Genomic DNA, 26,201 nt, shown 5'->3' on the forward strand with positions numbered 1-26,201 from the left:
CGGTGCCCTCTCTCCTTTCCGTGACTTACCCGTGGACTCCCCTTTCTCCCCTGGCCACACGTCCTGTCCCACTCGGAGAAGCCCCAGACGCTGGGCAAGCATGCGGCCCAGCCTCTGCGTTCACTGGGAGCTTATCAGGAAGCCCCCGGGGAGCGGTAAATCCCCGCCTGGCATCAGCCTCCTCCCACCCCGACCCCCCTTCCCTCTCGGCTCACCCCTCCGCCCCCGTCTGTGCTTCTGAAAGAAGGTGGCTGCACTTCAATCCTCCGTGTTCTGGAGACCCCAGGCTAGGGCCGGCCTCCTGGCTCACCCGCTCCCCGGCTCCCGCGGCCGGGACCCGGCTGGTTCCCTAAATCTGCCCACATCTATCCCTGATGATTCTTAGAAACGGAACACAACATCAGGTCTCACAGATCGGCAGCCTGGCCTGTGCATGCCGCAAAGATCCCGATGGGATCAGCCCTCGGAGGCTCTGACATGCAGTCGTGACGCCTGATTGTGGGCTGGCTTGTCAAATTGCGCCGGAGTTACTCGATATCCACACGAAGGGGCGCGTCTTCTCTCCGTCTTCTGCCGGGTCGTGGTCCTTGAGTCTGTGGGGATCACGCCAGCCCTCCCGAGGAGCCAACATCGTCACACCCTGACCTACTCAGCGAAGCCGGGGTCACCGATGCTCTGTGTGCTCAAGAAGATGAGCAGTGGGTGTTTCTGGGACCGAACCCTCAGTTTTATTTCAGAAACGGTCTCGGCCTCTGCTGGCACACAGGGGCCCCCCCACCCCACCCCCCAGCCCCGATCGCTCAGGGCACCATGAGGAGTATCTTCTAAAAATGGCGTAAAAGGTGAAAATGGTGCCTGGTGAAAATCACCCTTGAGAACCCTTCACCGTGAGCAGAGAGTAGTCAGAGCACACGCTCAGAAGAGCCCTGCATTTGGAGTCTAACGTCCCGCGGTCCTGGTCTTGACATTCTTAATGATTTTGTCTTTGGTCTTGGGTTTGGGAGTGAGGACCCCTGGAAGAAGAGAGCACGCTTGGAGCCTTACGGTATGAGCGGTCCTGGCTCCTCACCTCCCCGGGCGGCCTCTCAGCGGCAGCTGCCTATCCCCTGGTGGGCTCCTCACAGCCTTCCTCTTCCGGACCCCCTCCATGACCACTGCCATCAGGCGGCGACCCAGTCTGCGAGAGCCAGGCTGGTGCGTGCACTTTACGGCATCACTGGGAGGGCTTGGGTCGTCCCTACCCCAGGCTGGCAGCTAGAATTTCCCTTTCCAGTTACCGAGTCATGTAAGTATATGTACATATACGTGTGTGTGTATATACATATTTTTTTTATTTTTTATTTCTTTTTTTTTTATCTTAAGGCATTTTGAATTGGTCTCAATAACTTCTAACCCAAAGAGTCTTGTGGACTCCTTAGGCAGCCAGGACTCTGCCCACAGCACCCCACCCACCCAACACCAAATCCAGTTTCAAGAAATGATTTGATGATTCGTCCAACCAGGTGGTTATAGCTGGTAAGTTGCCACGTGTTACCCCCTCAAGAGCATCGCTAGGAATGTAGAAAGTCAAAGAGAGGGATCTTAAAGATGTTTTGGGGATCCGTATCATTTTTATGTATCAGTAAATAGATTCTCAGACGGGGCAAGGGACTTGCCCAGGGTCACACAGCAGATTTGGTGCTCTGGCTCAGGCTCCCCTCTGGCTACAAAGTTGCCTTGGACTTGCGCTTGGCCCTGCCCCCAGTTCCAATATGATCCCCCAGTGTTCTCTGTGCTTCTCTCTCTGTTTCTTCTCTCTCTCTCTCTCTCTGTCTTGTCTGTCTCCATCTCTCTCTTTCTCTGTCTATCTTTTGTCTCTCTGTCTCCATCTCCCTGTCTCTGTCTATCTTTTGTCTCTCTGTCTGTCTCCCTCTGTCAAATATCCCATCACGTGATGCATGGATAAGCAAAGCGTGGAATGGCCACACACTACACTACCACACCTGCTAAGAACACGACGCTAAGTAAAAGAAGCCAGTCACAACAGGCCACGTTGTGGATGACTCCGTGTACATGAAGCGTCCAGAACGGGAGCATCCGCAGCCCCGGAGGTACATTAGTGGTTGCCTGGGGCTGGGGGGAGGGAGGAGTGGGGAGCGATCGCTAAGGGATCTGGGGCTTTTTTAGGGAATGAAGAAAACGTTCTGGAATTGGCTAGTGGTGATGATTGCCGAATCTACGAAACCGCGAAGGCCACGCGCAGGGTGTGCGTGCCGAGGCAGAAGAGAGCACTGTTTTTGGAAGGGTGAACGTTAGGGTGTGTGGATTATATCTCGGTAACGCAGGGATAAAATACGGTCACGCGACCTGGCACACAGCATTTTGCCAATATCTGCAGGTCTCGGCCCGTCCCGCCCGTGGCATCCTAGAGCCGCGTGACTTCCAAAGAGAAGCGCGTTCGGGCGGGACGGCTGGCGAGGCAGAGGGACCTAGGGAGTGCCGACTTCCTGTCTCTCCAGGGGTCCCCACACCCCCAGAGCCTGCTCCCCCCCCCCCCCCCCCCCCCCCCCCCCCCCCCCCCCCCCCCCCCCCCCCCCCCCCCCCCCCCCCCCCCCCCCCCCCCCCCCCCCCCCCCCCCCCCCCCCCCCCCCCCCCCCCCCCCCCCCCCCCCCCCCCCCCCCCCCCCCCCCCCCCCCCCCCCCCCGCAGTGCTTAAACACGACGTTTTCTGTTCTGGAAACAAAAACCCAAGGCAAGGAAAACTTGCTGGGAAGGCTGCATTCCCGAGGCTCCCAGCAAAACCGGCTCTCGGCCCCCGGCCCCTCTCCACCATCCCTAGAGAACGAAGACATCACCATTTTCTTTTTTGTTTTAACGTTTATTTATTTTTGAGACAGAGAGAGACAGAGCATGAACGGGGGAGGGGCAGAGAGAGAGAGGGAGACACAGAATCCGAAGCAGGCTCCGACAACACCATTTTCTTTTCGGGGTCCCAACACGGGCCGGGGGCTCCTGCCCCAGAGGAGGGTGCTGTCTGTTTGGACTTGCTGTACTTTGGGGTTTCGTCCCGTTCACTTAGTTACTGGCACTGCTTTCGGGGCCGAGGCTGAGGCCAGGATTTGCTCCTGGTGGCTCGCGGGAGGTCGGGGTGGCTGTCCTGAAGGGAACTTGGCCCCCTGACCCTGCGGACACAACCGCGGTGCGGTTGCTGCTGCTTTGGGGGAGGGGGGGCATTGCCCCATTTCTGGCTGGCACCACGTTGTTCTTTTGGGTTTGTTTTCACATGCTTCTCCCCAGGCTCTTGCTGGGTCGGGCTCAGAAACCCGAAGCAAACAACTGGAAGCAACAGTGGACCCCGCCGGCTGCCCACCGTGTGCCAAGCTCCCGGCCGTTTAATCCCTAGACACTGCCCTCTATGGGAGATGCCATTACCGTCACGCCCCCTTGAGAGATGAGGACGCTGCGGCACAGAGGGGCTAAGCGACTTGCCCAAGGTCACACAGCTACTTACTGGCAGAGCTGGGATTTGAACCCTGCCGGTGTGGCTCTAGGGCTTTGCTCCAACCACGGCTCCCGTCCACGCCTCCGGGGAGATCCCATCCCAGACGGGCTGGTCTTCCCATCTCAGGGTTGAGGCGAAGAGAGTGGGGGAAGGGGGTCCGGCTCTGAGTAGCTCCGGGAGTAACATCCACAGAGTCTGTGGCTGCTCGGGAGAGACCGTCACATTCACCCAGAGCCTGCGCCTTTGGAGAACCAGCCTCCCCTAAAGGCCCCGCCCCCCCCCCCCCCCCGCCCTCCCCAGGACCCTCAGGACACATGCTTCATAGCAGGGAAGTCACGCTGTGTCCCATCATCTGCTGCTGTTTCTGCACCACGCATGGCACTGGGCTCCCGACACAGCCGTGCATAGGACAAGGTATAATGTCTGTCCCGGGGGAGCCACCCTTCAGTAAGGAGGGGGACAGAAACCCCCACACTGGCCTTGTTCCCACAAGACATGGCAGTTCTTCATGATGCAAAAAAACAAATCAACAGGTGGCCCTGCCCGTACCTGCTCTGGCAGGAAGTTGTATCTCCATCAACTTGGAGGCTTCCTGCCCACCCATGGTTTAGGGCAGATTCCGGGGGCTCACGGAGCCCAAGAAAACTGCACAAAGGACCCCCAAGGCAGGACTGGCCGGGCTGCGTCTCTGGGGCCAGGTCATCCGGGTCAAGCCTTGGCCGTGTCGCTTGGTAGCAGTGTGGCTTTGGGAAAGTCACTCCCTGGCTCTGTGCCTCACTTTCCTCGTCTGTAAAACGGGAATAAGAACAGTCCCTACTCACAGGATCACCGTGATGATTAAATCTCTCAATACGTGGGAAACGCTGAGAACGTTGCTTGGCGTAGAGTAAACGCTCGATAAATGTCAGCTAGAATGATAACGGTAGTGATAACGATAGCTGTTGCTGTTGCTGTAAGAAATGTTCTTCCTGGGGCGCCTGGGTGGCTCAGTCGGTTAAGCGCCTGACTTCGGCTCAGGTCACGATCTCGTGGTCCGTGAGTTCGAGCCCCGCGTCGGGCTCTGTGCTGACAGCTCGGAGCCTGGAGCCTGCTTCGGATTCTGTGTCTCCCTCTCTCTGACCCTCCCCTGTTCATGCTTCGTCTCTCTCTGTCTCAAAAATAAATAAACATTAAAAAAATTTTTTAAAAAAAAAAGAAATGTTCTTCTTTCTGCTGTCCCCGGCCCTCTGTCCAGGTCATGCTCTGCGGCTGTGCTGGAAAGCAGAAACACCCCTCCAAGTTCTCGTTCTAGCTTCCCACTAACCCCAGACAGAGCCGCCCCCCAAGGCCCTGGTTCACATGGACCCTGGATCCCTTTCTTTGCACCTGTGGAAATCCCCAAGCCCCAGCCTCTCTCTCCGCCTCCGGGAATCCACCTGCAAACATTTACGGAGTGCTTGCTATGTGTCAGGCACAGCCATGAGCATTATCTCTGCCCTCACAGAATTAAAAAAAATTTTTTAACGTTTATTTATTTTTGAGACAGAGAGAGACAGAGCATGAACGGGGGAGGAGCAGAGAGAGAGGGAGACACAGAATCGGAAGCAGGCTCCAGGCTCTGAGCCGTCAGCACAGAGCCCGACGCGGGGCTCGAACCCACGGAGTGTGAGGTCATGCCCTGAGCCGAAGTCGGCTGCTTAACCGACGGAGCCACCCAGGTGCCCCTGAATTTAAATTACACTCAGAGGGACCGATAATTAGCAAAACAAGTATGTAAAGCTGCAGAGAAAGCCAGGCGTGATGAGGACCAGGGAGAAGCATAAAGGCTGGTGGGGAGACCAGAGAACGCCTGGGTGGGCTTGGATGATTTGCAATTTCAAATTGGTACAGGAAGGGCAACCTAACAGAGAGGCCCCAAAACCTGAGGGAGGTGGAGGAATAAGCTCTGGAGACATCTGGAGGAAAAGCTTCAGAGGCGGAGGGAACCACAAGTGCAAAGGTCCTGAGGCAGGAGTGTGCGAGGCTACTGAAGAAACGGCAAAGGGGCCAGTGTGGTGCGGTGGGGCTCAGAGAGGCGAGGTGGGGTGTGGAGGGGGTGGTTCTCGGAGGTTCATGTGGGGCATTGGAGGGCTTTGACTTTTACGCGGAGTATGATGGGAAATCCTTAGAAAATTGTCAGTTTGGTTATGACACGGTCTGATGCGTGCTTTTTAAAAAGTCCCCCTCTCTGGCTGCTGGTTAGGGAACAGCGTGGACCGCATCAAGGGAGGAGTCGGGGCCACCAGCGACGAGGCCACTGATGTGGCGATGGCAGCTCGGTCCAGGGTCACGGCAGTGCCGATGGCGAGAAGCGGTCACGGCCGCTTCTAAGGTAGAGGTAGGCGATAGAGGTTCATGGAAGGTGCCGCGTGGGCCTGCTTGCCTTTGGGGCTTAGGGAAGTCTCCACGAAGAGGCTGCCGGACTCCAACGTTGGGAAAGGAGGAGACGGTCACCAGGAGACATGGGCAAAGGAGGTCAAGGCATGGAGGCCTGGGCATGTGTGGGGTCCGGGCTCTCGGGTCGGCGGGGGGGCTCTCTGCTGGCCCAGATCAAGCCTCGTGGGGGCCGGGCTCCAAGCCTGCACCCCGTGCCGCTCTGCTCCGCCCTCCATGGCAGGGCAGGCCGAGGCCATCCTGTGATTAGGAAGGGTCTGCCAGGACTAGCGCTCCCCTCTTCTCTGGCCTCCCCTCCCGCTCTGTTCTCCCCACCCCGCTCTGTTCAAGCCCCGTGAGCGCACAGCCGCCTCAGGGCTGTCTCCTCCGCAGGTGACCCCCTCCTGGCCCCCCATCTCCACTCAGGCCTCTGTCCCCAGGCACCTCTTCGCCCCACCCCCTGCCCTGTGCTCCTTTCTTCACAGCACCCGCCCCCCGCCTTCCCTGGGATTGCAGTGTGTGTGGATCAGCTTCTGGGTTTAACTGTCCCCGGGACTAGAGTGCAAGCCTTGTATGAGGAGGGCCGTCTGCCCTGTTCAGTGAAGCCCAGCCCCTGGCACGTAGCCGCTGCTCAGCAAACACCCCTGCAAGGGACAGATAAGTGTGTGCCAGTCAGTAAACGGGAATACCATAGTTAACCAAGCGGCGAGTTCCTTGCCCTTGAGGCACTCTTATTGGTGTGGGGGGAGGCTGGGGTGGGAGCAGGTGCAAAGGCAGAACGTGGATACGTAAGCAAATAAACCTCGTGGGCGGCTGGCATCTAGCTGACCTCTCAGTTTGCAGCCTCTGCCATCAGCGAAAGAGCTGAGCAGCGATGGGGTCCTCTGGGCATCGGGGGGCAGACGCGGGCATCCCTGCGGGCGGGCGTCCTTCCCTGCACCCCAGACAGCACCCCCGTCGGTGTCAGAAAGCCTTGCTCTAGCTCTCTCTTTATACCACGCCTTGCTCTGAGCACGGATGGCACTCGATAAATGGACGCACGGCCGGTTGGGAGATGATACGAGTTTGTTTCCGCACGCGGCCAGGCATCCTAAAACTTTCTGCAAAAGCGCAGGCACTATCGTGTTGGAGTTCTCAGAAGATCCGAACGGCAGGGACTCTCAGGCGATGCTCTCAAATACCTCCTCTCATTTCACCGATGAGGAAGTGGACGTCCGTGCTCACGATCCAAATTCCTTGCAGATGTTACAATACGATATTATCAACCGCAGGCACCCGGTGCCCGTTCTAACGCTTACTCACCCTCCAAACTAAGGTTGGGGTCGTCTGCACAACAGCCACCCGTTTTCCCCACCCCCCAGCCCCTGGCAACCACCGCCGTCCCCTCTGTCTCTATGGGTTTGACTAGTTTTTTCTGTTTAGATTCCACATAAGTGTGAGATCACGCATGAAGGATTTGCCTTTCTCGGTCTGGTTTACTCCACTTGCCACAGCGTTTTCCGTGTTTATCCGTATGGTCTCCATTGGCAGGATTTCCTTCTTTTTGATGGCTGAATAATATTCCACGGTATACATACGCCACATTTTCTTTATCCGTTCATCCGTCGGCAGACTTTTACGCCGTTTCCGTGTCTTGGCGATCGTGGATGACGCTGCCACGAACACGGAGTGCGGGTGGCTCCCTGAGACCCTGAGTGCGAGCCCCCCGTCCACCCGCCGTTCACTCCTGTCCCCCACCTGCCAGCCCGTTCCTCCGCCGGAGAGCGGGGAGCGCAGGCCTCCGGCTCGGGGCCCTGAAGGATACCACAGCGGCGTTTACGTTGTGTTAGTTTCTATTTATTCCAAATGGCACCGGGCTTTCAGTTCTGAATGCGAATACATAGGGTAATTTCTACCCTACTATAAATAACTCCAAGTGGGATCTGTGCCACTTTTTAAAAAATCACGAGATAAAACCAGAGACAGGCACAGCTGTCACGAAAGCCAGACGCAGAGATGTAAATGAGGCTCGCGAAACCATCAAGGGGCGGCTGATGCGTTGGGAAGATAACAATAACCGGCCTTTGTCCAGAATTTACTACGGGCCCGGCTCTGCTCTGAGCACCTCTACGTGTAATAAATAATTCATTCCCCTCGGTGACTCGGTAATGATCCCTATTTGACCCATGGAGGCACTCGGGCACCAAGAGGCCACGTGACTTGCCCACAGACACACGACTAGGAGGCGACGAGGCTGGAAGAAGCCCCTGACCGAGGGTCACTGGGGGGAAGGCCCCATGGTGGGCCCGGACGTGTCCTGGGGCTGTGTGGGAGATAGCGGCCCCCAGGCCGGCCTCGCCTGCGCAGTGGGACGGGGGTGTCGTCACCCACAGACATCACAGCTGACAGCTCCTCCAGGAAGCTCTGGGCAGCCGAGCGGGGCTTTGCTTCCTAACCTGTCGTGGGTGTTCTGAAACCACTGCAGGCGATTTAGCGCGGGCATACCCCGGAGGAATCGGTCATCGCCACAGCAAACGGCAGCATTTGCCAACCATTAGCTGACCTTGGCTTTTCTTCTGCTGAATCAAGGCCCTGCTGACCACAGGCTGACGGGACCTTCGTGGGCTCCTGTCCTCGTGCTCAGCACCGGGGTGGCAGCAGGTTCTCTGGGGTGGCTCCGGGTGGTGGACTCGGGGTTCAGGGCGGGGGCAGAGTGGGACGGCCCAGAGGGGCTTGCTTGATCTGAGGGTGCGAAGTCCTGGGTCCTGGAGGCCCTTTTATTCCCCGTTTCCCAGAGGAACCAAAGGCCCATGCTCCAGACGACCTCTGAAACTGCTGATCTAGTCCATGCTGGGTCTTGAAGAAGTCAGCATTTGGGTTTGCTGGATTGGGAGGGCTTCCTGGAGGAGGTGGCCGCGGGCAGCTTGTCCTTGAAGGGGTCACTGCTGGCCTTTAGGAGAGATAAAAGATTCCAGCACGGGCCGGGGAAAATGGGAATGTGTGGAGGGCTGAACCCGCGAGAGCAGGTGTGTCCCAGCACGGGGTGGGGGTGGGGGGGTAGTCCGCGTGGAGCACAGCTCCAGGGCCTTCGATACCAGACGAAGAGGGTGGGAGAAATCAGGGAGCTGTGTTTGTGTGCGTGTGTGTTTGCTTAGTTTAAATACATCGAATATTTAGAAAACCAGGCTGAGGGCGCCTGGGTGGCTCAGTCGGTGAAGGGTCCGACTTCAGCTCAGGTGGTGATCTCGCGGTCCGTGAGTTCGAGCCCCGCGTCGGGCTCTGTGCTGACAGCTTGGAGCCTGGAGCCCGCTTCGGATTCTGTGTCTCCCTCCCTCTCTGCCCCTCCTCTGCTCACGCTCTGTCTCTGTCTCTCTCAAAAATAAATACACATTAAAAAAAAAAAAAAGAGTCACCAACTGACTCAACTGACAGAGCCACCCAGGCACCCCTTGTCTTTACGTAAAAACACAACCCGTGAATAGACTGGCACTTGTAAGGCAGCCTCCGCCACCGCAGCTCTAGGGACTGAAGATTTGGTCAGCAAAAGGTAGAGGGGGTTGGGGTCCCTGGCACAATCACACGGGACTGGCTGGAACCTCTGAGCAGGCGTCTGCATGCGCCCCAGCGTTGTGTTGGGGGTGGCGGGGCCCATGGCTTCCTGGAGGCATCTGGCAGGAATGAGGAGACACATCGGGGGTGGTCGGGCCTCCTGGGACGGTGAGGGGGGATGGGGACCACCAGAAGGGAGCCCGTGGGGCTCTGCTCCCGGAGGGCGGGGTGGGGGTGTCGGGAAGGAGGGTGATAGGACCGAACGCAGTCAGGGTTACCCTGTGTGGGCAGCGCAGGGACCCGGTCCCCGGGGGACCAAGATGGTAACCAGGGTCAGCCCTCAGCCGTGGCACCAGTGAAGACAGAGACCTGATCCGAGGAAAGTGTCAGGAGAACTAGAAGAGAAGGGGGCGGGACCGGGAAAGCCCCGGGGCAGGCTGCACACAGGCCCATGGGAACCAGGAGGGTGGGCGTTCAAGGACGAGGCCGGGGTCAGAGTGTGGAAGGTTTGCCCCATGATAGGGTGTCGTGGATGCCCCGTGTCACTGAGGACTGAGTGTGCTCAGGGCACTGCTTAAGTGCTTTGCGGGAATCAATACCTATCATTTTCCTCGAAATCCTCTGAGCTGGGTGCTTTTAGCACGCCCGTGATGGCCTGTGATGGGGGTGAGACGGCTGAGAAGCCAAGTGGTTTATCCAGCAACACAGGGCTCACAGCCACGGAGCCGGGGAGGCCCAGGCGGCTCGTACCAGGCTCCAGGCTCCGCCTCCCTCAGGCCCCTTCCTTGGGGGGAAACTCCCCTCAGGCTGGCACGGCCTTTTCCAAGCAAGGTCTGAACAGAGAAGGGGGCAGCCCTATGTCCTCAGCATAGACAGTGATCGCACGTGGGGACCCTTTGTGATGGAACCAGGGACCCAGAAGGAGGAACACAAGCTCCCCGGGCAGGTGGGCAGAGTTTTGTTTTTATTTTTGTTTCTGGAAGCTTCACCTCCTTCATTCCCCTCCCTTCTCCTCCCGAGTCCTGGACAGAAACCTATCTCTGTTCTGCATGTCTAGACCACCAGGAAGCCAGTGTGCCCTTGCTGAAAACAACAGCCTTTTTTGAGCGAGAGATTGACAGAGTGTGAGCAGGGGAGGGGCAGAGAGAGAGAGGGAGACACAGAATCTAAAGCAGGGGAGAGGCAGAGAGAGAGGGAGACACAGAATCCGAAGCAGGCTCCAGGCTCCGAGTGGTCAGCATAGAAGCCCGACGCAGGGCTCGAACTCACGGACCGTGAGATCATGACCCGGGCCGAAGTCGGTCGCTCAACCGACTGAGCCACCCGGGCGCCCCAAGACAACATCGTTCTAATCCACAACGTATAACTCACTGCACAAACACACACCCACATATGCAGCCTCATCCATTAGCAAGCTCACAAACGTACCCACTCGTCACCCGGTGCATGTAAACGCGAGCATATCCCCGATTATACTTTCTGAACACAAACACATGCTTGCTCATCTGTTTTCATTCACCGAACGTCTCCTGCGCTCCTGACACTTCTTTGTGATGCCTCCTGTCAGGTGCCTGGGGGGACCGGGACAAGCATCAGCCACGGGGGCTGGGAGGGCTACCAGGGGAGAGCGGAGTGAAGCCAGGTGTTGAACGATGAAAAGGAATTTGCCTGGAAACTCAGAAGGATTGTTCACTCATTCATTCGTTTTTGCTTTAAACTCTATCTTTGTTGGCTTGTGGAGTATGTTTCCCCTGGTAGAAGAGAGGTCCCACCGGGGCAGGATTTTTGTTTTGTTCATTGCTTTGTCTCTAGTGACTTGAGCAGAATCTGACTCAAAGAGCTCATTTGAGCTCTCTTTTTTTTTTTTCTTTAAGTTTTCTTTATGTATTTTGAAAGAGAGAGAGAGAGAGTGTGTGTGTGTGAGTTGGGGGAGGGACAGAGAGAGAGAAGGCAAGAGAGAGAGAATCCCAAACAGGCTCCAAGCTGTCAGCGCAGAGCCCAATGCAGGGCTTGAATTCACAGGCAGTGAGATCATGACCTGAGCTGAAATCAAGAATCGGATGCTTAACCCATTGAGCCACCCAGGGCGGCGGGGGGGGGGGGGGGGGAGCCGTCTGAGTTCTCAATGAATACTGTCGAATGAATGAATGCATACATTAATCCTCCCTGAAGAATTCTGATGGAGGTGATTCGGGGCGGAGCTGATGGCAGGGGCCACAAGGAACAAGGATCTTTCCCCTCCCTTACAGAGAAGAGGATGAAATGAATGGGGTTTTCACCAGGAAAGAGTGAGTTAGAATAAGTGGATTAGGCAGAGCCGAGGTCTGAAAACCCGTTTGGTATCTCAGCGTTCTGGAAAGGGGAGACAGTGGGAGGAGGAGGAAGGAAGGAGGAAAGGAAGGAGGGGAAGAGAAGCAGGGGGAGGGAGAGGGGCAGGGAGGGGGGAAGGGAGGAAGGAGGAAGGAGACAGAGAAATCTAAGTGGCCTGGGCCATGAAGCCACTTTCTGAATGGCAGCTGGGAACGAGCCAGCCCGGAGGACGGGAGAGAACGTGGGAATGTGCGGGGTCGCTAACTGCCTGGTTTTGTACAAATCTCTGAGCTTCAGTCGTGCGTGACCTTAGGGGCAGGATTCTCAAGGGGTCATCCGTGGGTGGATTTCAGGTGGTGCCCAGACGCACACTTTTAATTGTTATTTTAATTTTTATGTCTGTTTATCAGAAATAAAAGATCTAGCTGCAATGTCATGATTATTATTCCCAAGGACCAGGTTGACTTTGCAAGGCAGCTGATGTAAAGTGGTTTGAGGAGAGGGATCTGATCGCCCCACAGGCATGCAGTTGGGGGGTCCGGGGGGGGGGCGGTGAATGCTCCCTTTTGGGAAACACAAACCTACAATGACGTCACAGGAAACCTCCGCCCTGTGGCTTCAAGGCATACGACAGGTGGTTCTCAGGCCAGTGGATGAGAGGGGGAGCCCCATGGATCTCCCTGCACCCTTCACTGCCCTGCCCTCTAGAAGAGAAAGGACATCTTATCAGGTCTTACCGGAGGGAAGGGCTTCACCTCCATCCTCACGAAGCCAAGAAGCATCCCGAGTGGATGAGAACAATTCTGGTTGGTGAATGCTGTCGATTCCAAAGAGAGTAGACTCTGAGCCTTTGCGCTGGCTGTTCCCACCTCCTGGATACCTTTCCCTGCACTCCTCGTTTAGCTGCTCCTTCTCATTCAGGACCCCGCTCGTGTGTCACCTGCTTGGAACGGCTTTACCGGCATGCCCTCTGCGACATACGCCCACCCACCCTCCCCACTGTCCCGTCCAAGATTTCGTCTTGTTTCCTTGGCTCGAGTCATTTGCCAGGGTGTCAAGCGTCCATCTCTCCCACGCGTGTCAGCAACGTGAGGAAGAGCTGGATCTGGGGGCGTTCACGGCTGGTAGCCAGCAAGGGGCTCTGCTGTTGGCTGACCGGTTGAATGAACGGCCACGCGCTCCCCCCGTTACCTGCCTCGGCCTCTCCGACGTGCTTTTTGTGACACATTCGCGACGTGCCAGGCTTGTTCTTTCATCACTTTCTTCCAGGCCAGACCTGGGGGGGGCCTTCATACGGTAACCGGAGCTGGCAGCCACGCGTTTCCTCCCGGCGAGTGGAAAGACGAAAGGTAGAGCCGAACCTTCTTTAACCAGACAGAGCTCACCAAGGGCCCCCCCCCACATCTGCCCCTGCTTTGGGGTCACCTGGCAGCCGGGAGGGAAGCCCCGGCCCCTGCGAACGCCTGGCTGAGATCTGCTCTCAGTGTTCGCGCTCAGAGAGAGCCTCTGGGAAGACAAAAGCTTCGAAGCCCAGGCCCAGCGCCCATCGAGGTTGCCAGGTTGACGGATCTCCATGGAGACCATAAAAGCACCTCTGTTCCCTCTCACTTCCCGGGGAGGGTGTCTGTTCTGAGAGTGCAGTGCTCGGGCCTGGAGCCTTCCGCGGGTGAGCACCTCCCATACCTCCCCCACACCCCTCCGGGCAGGAGCCCAGGCTGGGTCCCCAGAAGGAGGGCAGCCGCCGCTCTTTGCGGGAGACGGACAGCTTGGGAGACAGAGCAGACAGACGGCCGCGGGACTCCCGAGCCGGCCACCCGGCTGCGGCTCCTGGCTTCCTGGGAGTCTGGGGGCTGGGCCGGTGCCCACAGCTGTGCCACTGGCGCCTGGCTCCAGAGGAAGAAGCAGCAGCCTCTGTGGGGACCGGTCTCGCCACCCTGCAGCCCTGTAGCTCCCGCGATCGGCAGCCCGCCCCTCCGTCTCTCCCTGGTTCTCTCTGGAACGCGCTCTCCTCTCTGCCCTGGGTCTCTCCCTCTGTCTCTTCTGACCTCTGTGCAGTTCTCTCTCTCTCCGTGTCTCTCCATCTCTCTCGGCATGTGTCTCTGTCCTTTTTCTGTCCTTTCTCGGCACCACACGTAACCACCAAGGGTCATTGTCTCCGGAGCTCTAGAAGCTATTAGAAATTGTTGCATTGTGGGAATGCCAAGTGGTGCGGCCGCTCTGGAAAACAGTGTGGAGGTTCCTCAAAAAATTAAAAATAGAACCACCCCATGACCCAGCAATTGCACTGCTAGGCATTTATCCACGGGTGTGCTGTTTCGAAGGGGCACGTGCACCCCATGTTTATAGCAGCATGAACAACAGTAGCCAAAGTATGGAAAGAGCCCAAATGTCCATCAACGGATGAATGGATAAAGAAGATGTGGTGTATGGGGCGCCTGGGTGGCGCAGTCGGTTAAGCGTCCGACTTCAGCCAGGTCATGATCTCGCGGTCCGTGAGTTCGAGCCCCGCGTCAGGCTCTGGGCTGATGGCTCAGAGCCTGGAGCCTGTTTCCGATTCTGTGTCTCCCTCTCTCTCTGCCCCTCCCCCGTTCATGCTCTGTCTCTCTCTGTCCCAAAAATAAATAAACATTGAAAAAAAAAATTAAAAAAAAAAAAGAAGATGTGGTGTATACACACACACACACACACACACACACGATGGAGTATTACTCGGCAATCAAAAAGAATGAACTGTTGCCATTTGCAACTACGTGGATGGAACTGGAGGGTATTGTGCTAAGCAAAATTAGAGAAAGGCAAATATCATATGACTTCACTCATACGAGGACTTTAAGAGACCAAACAGATGAACATAAGGGAAGGGAAACAAAAATAACGTAAAAACAGGGAGGGGGACAAAACAGAAGAGACTCAGAAATATGGAGAACAAACAGAGGGTTCCTGGAGGGGCTGTGGGAGGGGGGATGGGCTAAATGGGTCAGGGGCACTAAGGAATCTACTCCTGAAATCACTGTTGCACTAGATGCTAACTAACTGGGATGTAAATTTAGAAAGTAAATAGAATAAAATAAAATAAAATAAAATAAAATAAAATAAAATAAAATAAATAAAATAAAATATAAAATAAATAATAAAATAAAATAGAAATTGTCGCACTGTGCCCAGCCCCCTCTCCTGCCCTGGGGCTGGCTTTGACCCTGGTCTTGACCCCTTGAGCCCCTTGCCCCAGATTATCTCCCGTCTGAGGTCTGTCCCCTCACAGTCTCCACACAGCTGGGAGGGCCCTTTTGCCAGCAAGGCGCATCTTAGGGGCGGAATCTCCAGTTCATATAGGGAGTGACCTGCTTGGCCGCGAGGGCATCTCTGAGTCTCTGAGTCTCTCTGCCCCCATCAGAAAATTGTATCATCGTGTGCGGAGATCCCAGGAGTGCGGAGAGAGCTAAGTCAGAAAAGGTATGTGAACATTGTTTGCGCACTAAAGGAGGGGCATAAACTGGAGTGCCATCGAGGGCCAGGCCAGCGGCACAACTGGGCAAAGAAGGAACAGGGCGGGGTGAGGACTGTGACGAGCCACAGAGTCCAGGCTGTAGGGGGCCCACGACACAGCTCTAGTGAGTGGTCACTAATCAGGCCCTCGGACCCAAGCTTTCGCTAGAGATGCTAAAAAGCAGATTTCTAGTTACATTTTTAATGCTGACGGTTCCTTCCTGTTGCCTGGGCTTGGCCTCCCTGCCGTCAGCCTGAGTCCTCTGGAATCAAGCTCGGGTCTCCCCCGGGAAGGTCTCTGAACCTCCATTTCCCCAGAGGGCCAGACTCTGTGTAGGGCACACGGTGTGCTGGAGCGGAGGCTCGAACCTCTACCCACAAGCAGGGCCACATGGGGTCTTACGTTTTGAGTCCCAGAGCGACTAACCCACCGCGCTGGCCCCTGGACCCCAGGCCTCTCCACGCTCCAGCGAATGAAGCCCAGGGACCGCAAGGCCCTCCGGGACGTACTCCAGAGCCACGGCCAACGTCCGTTAAGTATTTGGACTAATCCACCCAGCTCCACACCAGCAGGCAGCAAGGGAAGGGAGAGTCTGTGGTCTGGGGGTCTGAGCTCTGAACTGAAAATGTCCTTCCTTCACTTTTTCCTGCAGTGTGTGTGACAATATTCCTACAGCCGCTGCCTGCCAGCTGCTATGATGAGAGACAATCCTTGTGTGAATTTTGGAGCTCAGGCTGGGGACCAGCTGTATGGGGTGGGGAGGGCTGTTCGCGGAGCTGGTCTTCTCGACATTCTCGTCTGAGGAAGGGGGTGGGTTTCAAGCCAGGGTCCTTGCTGCCCGTCTATGGCTGCCCCGACCCTACTTTCCAGGCCCAGCCCCTCCTCCAAGAAGCCTTCCTTGATGTCCAGGGACGCACATGATAACATACAAGTCGTCAGAAGTCTTCTAGCTTCTCTGGCCTGTGCTCCTAAGAGACACAGGAGACAGGAAAATGACAGACACAGAGATAAGGAGGGACAGTCTCTGTCTTTGAGAGACAAAGAACGGAGATGGAGGTGTGTCCACAGGTGTTCAAAACATCCGCACGCGACGTGCATCGTGGTTCTGACCAAAGCCGCAAGAGCTCAGCACCAAAGTCACCACGTCTCCACCAGGGACAGCCGGTGAGATCCACCGCGGTGCGGCCACACAGTGGCCTCTGTCCATCGGAGAACCAGGCGGCCCTGGGTGTGCCGAGAAGACGTGTCTCCGAGCTGAAGAAAGAGAGAAAGGCAAGCCAAGTGCAGGGCAGGGTCCACAGATGCTGCCACGTGGATGGAAAAGGGCTGCGTCCCCTCCTCCCAGATTTGTTGGCCATGAACCCGGGGCCAGTGCCGAGACTGACGCCGAAGTCTCGCGGGGAAAGAAGTGGTCCCCGTCCTCGCGGAGCTCTTTCCGACTTTCTTTTCCTTCTCCTTTCTTCCCTTCCCTTGACTTTCTCTCTTCTCTCTCTGCCTTTCTGTCTTGTTTACATATGGATGGGTGTATCTTGCACGCGTGCCGTATATGAAGGGACGACCTCCAGAAGCCCCCGGAGAAACGGCTCCCCCTGCTTCAGGCCCCTGGGGATGGGAGCTGGGAAGCCTGGGAAACATGAATGGAGGAGAGATTCCCTTCTCCCAGATGACCTTTTGGGCCGTTGCTTTTCCTTTGCGTGTCCTACCTAGTTCACGTTAGTTTCCATAGAAGACTCTAGAACTTCAGCTACAGATCCCTCACAACACACGAGGAGGGCATCTGCCTTCCGAACACCATGCTTCTGCTCACTCTCAGACCAGCCAGAAGGGTCCTCTGCCTTGGCTTGCAGGATTACACTGATCCTGGCTCTCTGGGTTACACTGATCCTGGCTCACTGGGTTATACTGACTCTGAATCACTGGGTTATACTGATCCTGGCTTGCTGGGTTACACTGATCCTGGCTCACTAGGTTATACTGACTCTGGCTCACTGGGTTATACCGATCCTGGCTCACTGGGTTATACTGACTCTGGCTCACTGGGTTATACTGATCCTGGCTCACTGGGTTATACTGACTCTGGCCCCCTGGGTTATACTGATCCTGGCTCACTGGATTACACTGATCCTGGCTCGCTGGGTTACACTGATCCTGGCTCACTAGGTTATACTGACTCTGGATCACTGGGTTATACTGATCCTGGCTCACTGGGTTACACTGATCCCTGGCTCACTAGGTTATACTGACTCTGGATCACTGGGTTATACTGATCCTGGCTCACTGGGTTATACTGATCCTGGCTCGCTGGGTTACACTGATCCTGGATCACTGGGTTATACTGATCCTGGCTTGCTGAATCACACCGACGGCCATTAGACTCTCTCCATGTGTCCAGGGTGCTTTGTTAACACACCAACCCCCTCAATACTCTGTGAAGGAAGCACAGGCACTGTTCCCATAAGGAAGAAAGTGATGTCTCATAGTTTATCACTTTTCCAATTTTGTGTCCTGTTTGGGTTCTATATGCCCCAGAACTTAGCGTCATAAGACAATAACCGTTATTCCACTGGCACAGCTGAGATTTGGGCTGGCCTTGGGTAGGGCCAGCCTGTCCTTGCTCCGCTGTGCAGCGTCATCTGAAGATGACACGGTGTCTCAGGTCTCCCCAGGTACGAGCCCAAAGGAGGGCTTGGGGGTAAGAGCAGAATCCGTACCACTTTTCTTGACCAGGCTTCAGAAATCTCCAGTGTCACTTCCAGCACATTCTGTCCCTGAAGACAATGCACTGATAGTCCGTGGAAGGGGAGTTAAAGAATTCACACACAGGTCTTAAAACCCCCGCACAGAACAAGACAACGGTCTTAAGATTTGAACCCAGACAGCAAGGCTCCAAGAACATATGCTCTTGGCGCCCCCACTCCACCTCTTCTCTTCCGGGGAAAAGGCCGTCCTCGGGCCCAAGTGCACCACAGGTGTCCAATAAATGGTTTCTTGTATCCCGCAGACTGTGAAACGCCACAGGCCCGAGGACCCGAAATGACCCTCACTCTCGCCTGCAGAGCTCAGTGAAAAAGTGGGCAGAGAGGTGCGAGCGGGAAACTTCCGGGGGCCGCTGGTTGGAATCGCTGATGAGATCCCCGAGACGCCCCCGTGTCATCTGCCCCGCCACGGGCTCCGATGGGGGAAGAGCCGGCCTCCCCTGTTCAGCGTTTCCATAGCAACCCGCAGCGGGCCCGGTTTCAGCGGGGCCGCATCCCGGCCGACAGCCACTGGACACAAGACACCCTTTCCGGCGGCTACTTCTAGGAGCAAAACCAACCGGCGCCCGGGGGCTAAGGACGGCTATCGTCTTGGCACCAGTGACGGGATCTGTTATTCTGGAAGCAGCAAGACAATGGGGGAGGCTTAGAGACAGAAAGGAGCAGCCTCCGATTCTTGTTTGGATGGCCTGGGAATAAAACAAAAACAAAAACAGAGATCACCTAAGTCAGCAAACAAGTTTCAGCCATTCATTGATTCAGTCAACAAACTTTCATGGCGCATCTGCTCCGGGCCAGAAGGTCTTCTAGGAGCTGAACCGCAAACAAAAGGTCTGTTCTCTTGGGGCTGGCGATAAACGGAATACATCTGAAGTGAATCGTTGCACCAGCTGGTGGCAAACGCTGTGGGGAAGCTAAAGTGGGGTGGGGAGGGGGTGGGGACAAGGGCAGGGGGCGGCCTGAGCCAGCCTCGCTGAGAAGGAGGCAGGGAAGCAAAGAAAATTAACCTGGAGAAAAGTACATTTTAAACCCGACGTTGAAGCCTCTTAGGTGAGGACGTGAGAGTATATTTTGCAGGAGCAGCAGCTGATACGGAGAAACTGGGGTTGGTAGCTTGGTCTGTTCTCCGTACCGGCATTTAAGCTGTTTTGGGAGCATGACGATTCTGGGGATGTGACCCAGTCGGGGCCCAAGAAAACTGGAGGCCTGATTTCTAGTCTTTGTGGTGATTCATCTGCCTAGCGAATATTTCGAGAACACTCACCATGTGCCACTGAGGCCCGTGTTGAGCACTGGTTTTTCAGTTGTGTGATTGTGGACAAAGCACCTCTCGGAGTCGGATGGGTTAAGTCAGAAGCAATAACTGTGAGGGCTTTTGGGTCAGTCGAGGGAAGATAGAGTTCATTTGCACACAGGAGGGGTTGATCAGGACAGACTCATGCTGGGTTTGGAACACGGACTTAAGAGAAGAAAAGGGGGCAGCTGGGTGGCTCAGTCCGTGAAGCGTCTGATTCTTGGTTTTGGCTCAGGTCATCATCTCGCGGTTCACGAGTTCGAGGCCCTCACTGGGTTCTGTGCTGGTAGGGTGAAACCCTCTTAGGATTCTTTCTCCCCCCTTCTCTCTCTGCCCCTTCCCTACTCACGCTCTCTCTCTGTCTCTCAAAATAAATACACTTTTAAAAAAAGAGAGAGAGAGAAAGAAGAAAAGTAAACGGTCTGAGGGGCCCAGCCTGATGTGTGTCTGACCAAGCAAAGGGAGGGGGGCATTTTCTCTGGGTGTCACCTTTGACAGAAGGTCTGGGCTAGACCAGTGCCCCGCGGGAGATGGCATCTTTCGAGGAGACATTTCGTCAGGATTCTTCCGACTGAAAGTGACAGAAACCCAAATCAAAAAAACTGAAATGGGGGCGCCTGGGTGGCTCAGTCGGTTGAGCGTCCGACTTCGGCTCAGGTCATGATCTCGCAGTTCGTGGGTTCGAGCCCCGCGTCGGGCTCTGTGCTGACAGCTCAGAGCCTGGAGCCTGCTTCTGATTCTGTGTCTCCCTCTCTCTCTGCCCCTCCCCTGTTCACGCTCTGTCTCTCTCCCAAAAATAAATAAAGATTAAAAAAAAAAACTTAAAAAGACTGAAATGAAAGGGGTATATTAGCTTATGTAAATGGAAGCCTGAGGCATTTGCAGCTTCAGGTACAGCTGGATCCAGGGTTTCAGTGACCTGGAATCTGGAAATGTGGCTCTGTTTCCCTTCATCTCTCAGTTCTGCTTGCCTCCTGGTTGGCTTCACTCCTGACTGACAGCAATGATAATGAGAAGCAACCTTGGGCCTTTATTCTGCCCTCACGGCAACTGTCTTGGCAAGAAAACGGTCTCCTTTCCAGTCGGGGCAGCTAAGATCCCAGGTTCGACTCTGATTGGACCAACCGGGTCACGTGGCCACACCCTGCCAGCGACCGAGGCCGCGCAAGGGATGGGCCAGGCCTCGGGTCAACGTGCCCCTTCCCGGACCCAGGGATGGACCCAGCCCCACCCAAACCACACGGACTGAGTGCGGGGGAGGGGCGTTCCCACCAAACAGGACGTGGTGTTGTCACCAGTTGGAGGAATAGACCCTGATGGTCAGGAAGACCCAGCGCCCACGACACAGACCAAGGACCCTGCTGCACAAATTCCTCCCCTCGTATGAGGAATGGCCCCTGGGGGCAACCCTTTCCTCGCCCTCGAAATGCAGTTTGAATTCATTTCTCACCCCAAATCCGTCCAGACGGCGCGTGGCTGGTGAAGGATGGGCCGGGAGCACACCGCTGGATTTTAATGCTTTGAAGACGACTTCTCCTCCGTCTGTTTAAGGATTACTATTCCTTGAAGAATTCAGCTCCACACGATAAGTGTTAATACCTTATTTCTTGGGGGACTCTGCAGCCTGGAGTTGGAATTGATTGTGAACAGAATAAAATAATTTGCTTTTTATCAGCATCCTCCACAGAAACTTGTTTGCGGCCAGGATGGGCCTCAGAGGAAAATGCTTCACCTCCCTAATCCCTCCATGAGATTCCTAAATCACACCCGTCACTCAGCGCCACTCAGACAGAAATGACCGGCGCTCTGTAATAATAAAAACAGAATTACGGTCGCTGTCACCTCCCGCTGACGGCTCCTTTAGGGACCGGACGCCAGCAGGACTTAGCTGTCGTGGAGGGCGGCAAGGACTTACGGGCTCTGCTGCGCAGGACAGAAGGTCGCGGGCCGACAGCAGAGTCACAGGCCACTGAGGGAGGGAGCACATCCCCGTAGTCACCTTGCACTTTGGTAGGAGCACAGGCAGAACCGAGTAAGCCATCCTCCGAGGTAAATGCACGGTCCGCATCCTTGTGGCCAAACGTGGCTCATTAGATTCACTCGCCACCCGCCGGAAGGGGAAACAGAGAGAGTGGAAGAACAGAGAGGTTAAGTAAGCTCCCACATTTGCACAGCCGGCTCGGGAGGGAGCGAGAGCCAATCTCTATAGACTGTGGGCTCCTTACCTGCTTCTCCTCAGGCAGGCAAGTACCCAGAGAGGCAGGACGTTGCATTTCACATATAGGAACGCCTCTGACCCTCCCCAGTGGTCAAACCTAGGATCATCTCACGTTGCGGATGAGGAAACTGAGGCATAAAGGGCCTGGGTACCGTGGCCAAGGTCACACGGCCCGTGAGTGGCGGAGCTGGGGGATGAACCAGGGAGGCCACTCCGGGACCCGCACATATGGCTCCCGTTTTCTACGACTTTCAACCAGTGGGGCAGTGGATTTTCCCTGTTCAATTTTCACTGGTTCGATCGTCTTCTGTGCTAACTCTCCAAGTAATCGGGCCCATTTTAATGCAACTTCACGGGTTCTGGTCTTGTTTTAGCATCGATGTGATCAGGACACCACATTCTCTTGACCCAAAGGAAAAAATATTGCAAGAAGTTGCCTCACCAGGAGGTTTTCCGGAAGGAACCACCTGGGTAACGAGGCGAGCGTCTGGGTCTCTCGCCTCTGTCAGATCACCGCGTGCTGCGGTCTGGATCTTTCCCTGCTCCTGTCAGTGTGGCCCCACTTCGGTCTGTCTTGCTCACCGCTGTCTCTGTCTCTGGGCTCCGAGCACAGAGCCCGCGCTCGCTGGTTGTCCAATGAATCTCTCCCTCTCTCTGCCTCAGTCTCGGTCTCTGTCTGGCTCCATCTCTCCGCCCTCTAACTTTCCGAGGCTCATTCTACACAACGTGCCCAAGACCCCTGATGTGGAGCTGTCCGGATGGAACACGAACCAGACCCCGACCCCAGTGCTATGGCTCCAGGAAGGAGACGGATGGACCCAGGCCTGTGGTGATCGGCGTCCGGGTTGGGGGCCTGATTACCTGTCTACGGAGCATTGATTTATGGGTATTCTCCGTCTTTTCCAAGACTCTGGATTGCAGCTAATTTACCGGCGGTCTTAAATCACCCCCGCCCCTCACGCCGCGAAGCCACACGCAAGGCACCATCTATCATGTGCCTCCAGGAACCACTGACTCGAATAAAACACGGGCAGGGGAGAGAAATACCCACCTCCCTGCCAAGGGCGGGGACTCGGCGGGGAGCTGGTTGTGTGCAATTTATCCAGAAACGGTGGCGGCCCACACACGGCCCGCTTAATTTCATGTTTGGCTGCTGATGGGTTTTCATTTATAGATAATATAAACAGGTTGACAGGGCCCTAATTAACTGATTTGTGGTCCTTTGGGAACAAACGGTTATTAATATTCATAAACATTTGTAACGCTCAGGCAGATGCCCGGCCCCGACATGATCATAATATGTCCTCAACTGCGTGCACCTGTGATTTCTGATTTGTCTCTTGCCCGGGGAAACCAGAGGGCGTTGACAAGTGCTGATGGCCCCTTGCCAGGAGATGGGCCCATGTCCTGATCCCATCGTTAATGCGAGATCTGCCAACTACAACTTGCTGGGTTTTCCGCCATCCTTCTTTCCTCTCTGGGCGCCCTTGGCCTAGCTCTCCTCCGATCCCGCTCTGAATCTCTTTGAGACGGGCCGAGAACTCCCTCCTTCAGGAAGCCTTCCTGGATTGATCTCGCTCCGTGGTGATGCCGTCTCTCCATAGCGTAGTCTGTTGGTACGGTGCAATTATTCACAGGAGGACGTGGTTTTTACTGTTTTGGGGCTATCTTATCCAAGAATGTTCTGTTTCGTGAACTTTTCCTGAAATCAGGGACAGATCAATTTCTCCCTTTGGCAGTGGAGTGCCTCTTATGCAAAGTCAGTTGCCATGGTGATAAGTAAATAACACCCCAAACAGCCACGAGTCTCTACCTGCTTCTGTCTGTTAATCGTCTCGCCACAGCCCCGCGAAGCAGGTACGAGGATCCTCCCCGTCTTCCGGATGAGGAAACTGAGGCACAGAGAGGCCTAGGAACTCAGCCGAGACCTTAAGTCAGTGAACGGCCCAGTCAAAATTTCTCTTAAAAAAAAAAAAAAATCTCTGAAAGTACTCATAATATCCAGTCCATATTTAATGCAACGACTTTAAAACTTTCTTTCTCGAGGCGCCTGGGCGGCTCAGTCGATTAAGCGTCCGACTTCAGCTCAGGTCATGATCTCGCGGTTCGTGAGTTTGAGCCCCACATTGGGCTCTGTGCTGACAGCTCAGAGCCTGGAACCTGCTTCAGATTCTGTGTCTCCCTCTTTGCCCCTCCCCTGCTTGTGCTCTGTCTCTGTCTCTCTCAAAAATAAATAAACAAAAATTAAAAAAAAAAAAATTAGCCAGAGGCCCACTGAGAGAGGCTGAGCCACGTTCTAGAACAGAAGTATTTTCATAGCTCATGAACATATGGAAAGGATTGGGCTGGAGGAGACATCAGCGTTCTCATAGTCCCACTGCCTGCCCTGCCTGGCACAACACCACGCATCGGAACGTCCCCAACACTTAATGACCCACCCTGTCACAGAACCTTCCAGTTACCCAGTGCCCTGTGTCCAGGGCACCATCCATCAGCTTCTGGAAACGTGAACCACGTCTCGCAAGGGGCGAGGGGTTTGCTTACAGTTTATTTGCCTCTTCAGGCCTTGCATTTCCTCTTAAGCATCCGAGCCTCAGGGTCTGTGGGTTCCGACCAGGCAGCCATGTCCCAGCTCTACTGCGGAGCCCTGGGGATGGCGGCACCCTCCTGTCTGGAAAACAGTGGGGTAGCACCCAAAACTGGGCGTGGCTCAGGCTCTAAAATTACTGAACAAAGGGAAGATCAAGTGCAGGAATGACTGACTCTAATTCAAACCCCAGAGACACCCCCAACTTGGGTAGAGGAGCCCAAGTGGACTGGCCCCCGGGCAACAGAGACCCAGTGAGGGAAGAGCTCAGACCCTCTGAGTCTCCACCTCCTACTGGGCGGGGCTCCATGCAGGGGCGTGGCCAGCTGGGGTATTTACATGCATTTCCATAGGCCATGTTTAATTACTAGCATTATCTTTGCTTTCATATCTGTCATCAACCTGAAGATAATCGTCCCATGTTTTATTTTCTGCCAGGGGTATCCAGTTGTATTCATGTCGGATGCAAGTCTACTGCGGTCCTGGCAGTAAAAATACCCGCTCAAGGGACACGGATTTTGGAGAGCACGTGATGGGACGGGATGGATGAGAGCTGGATGCCGGACCTCTCATTTACCGACCGTGTGACTTTGGGGAAGTCATCTGATATTTCTGAGACATACGTCCTCTCTTTTCTAGACTGGTGACTCAACTGAGGACAATTTTGCACACAGGGGACATTTGGCGGTGTCTGGAGACATACTTTTGGCTGTCAGAACCTGGAGGGGAGGGTGCGACTGGTATCTAGCGGGTAGAGGCCAGGGATGCTGCCACACGCCCCACGAGGCACAGGACAGCTCCTTACACAGTGGCCTCGTTCAGCCCGAAGTGTCAACACTGAGGATGTAGAAACTGATGTACGAAAGGTATGAAGAATACTATAATGACTAGCCACGCCTCTCCCTCCCAGACATCAGGAGCGGAAGCCCTCCGCGTGTGCCCGCCCCCCGCCCCGTGCATGCCCCTCCCTCCCTGTAGAGCCCCCCCCCCCCCCGCAGGCCCCTCCCTCCCTGTAGAGGTAGCCGTCAGTCCAAATCCTGTGGTTGTCATTCTCCTGTACGTCCGCCCCCTATAACATGGGCATGTAAGTGCAGGTAGACCTCATTGACCTTGGTTTTATTTGCTTTTCCTATTGTCTTTTTGAGACAATGGAAATCATCCCACCTCATTTGACATCTGCAGAAATGAAGCCCAGAGAGGTTGAGTGACTTTTCCTCGGCCACACAGCAAGGCAGGACCCAAGCTGGGCTCAAAGGCCAGTCCTCTGAGTTGACTTCTGGTTTCAAGAGTTGAGCTTGAAGAGCTTTCAAAGAATTTGAAGCACAGGGGTTAATAGAAGTTGATTCTGGGCCTCTTACTCGGGTCAGCCGCTGCTCTCTGGCGTGTGTCAAAAGCATTTCGCTCCGATTTATTTTGCCTCTCCCTAAGTTGCCATTTCATTTCATAAAGGAGCACGGAGACCGCTGTCTCTCCAGATGGATTGAAAATTGAAGGCTGCCCGAAAGGCCTTTGCCCCTTTCAGGCCAGCCCCTCTGCAGAGCGACGGCCAGCAGGGACAGCAATTTGGCCGCCTCTTATGTTCTTTTTGTTCCTCATGAAAAAGCAGTTAAAAAGAAACCGATTTTTGAGAAAATGACCCAGGTGATTAGATGAAATCGCTTCTCTGGCTTTATGCTGCAGCTGAGAAGCAGCAACCGGACTGGAGGAGGGGGAGATGGGAGTCAGGTGGCAGAGGGATCTGGGTCAGTTACTGCCTTTTCCCCCTCCCCCCAAGTAAGGTCAAGGTTGGGGTGTAGTCCCACTTCACAGATGACCCCCCAATCTTATTTTTTTTTCAATTTATTTAATCAAAGGTATGTGCACACAGATGAATCGCACAGTTTTATAAGGTTTGTTATAGAAGTGGCGTTTTCTCCTTCCCTTTGCTCCAATTTTCTTGCACTCTAAGATGGCTACTTTCAACACTTTTAGCTGAATATTCTGGTATCTAAATCTAAATAGCATGCTTTTAAAAAGCTCCCAGCCTTCAACAGCTAGGCAGGTGACCAAGGAGACATAATCAGATGTCATTATGTGAAGGACACAGATTAAGCTGCATGCACACCAGCAGCCACTTTATGTTCATGAGGCACATGCAGCTAATGATGTCA

General features: G+C 55.1%; 1 long non-coding RNA gene across 1 annotated transcript; it reads right to left on the reverse strand.

Moving 5' to 3' along the window:
- Positions 1–18,544: 18,544 nt before the first annotated feature.
- Positions 18,545–24,355, reverse strand: LOC122467297. The gene is made up of 4 exons (XR_006292885.1): positions 24,009–24,355; positions 21,162–21,315; positions 20,697–20,870; positions 18,545–18,641 (listed from the first exon to the last, which is right to left on the reverse strand). It is a non-coding gene; the product is annotated as an uncharacterized LOC122467297 (long non-coding RNA).
- Between the last annotated feature and the right edge of the window lie 1,846 nt (positions 24,356–26,201).

This window comes from Prionailurus bengalensis, chromosome A3 (genome assembly GCF_016509475.1).
Source record: "Prionailurus bengalensis isolate Pbe53 chromosome A3, Fcat_Pben_1.1_paternal_pri, whole genome shotgun sequence".
Taxonomy (NCBI): domain Eukaryota; kingdom Metazoa; phylum Chordata; class Mammalia; order Carnivora; family Felidae; genus Prionailurus; species Prionailurus bengalensis.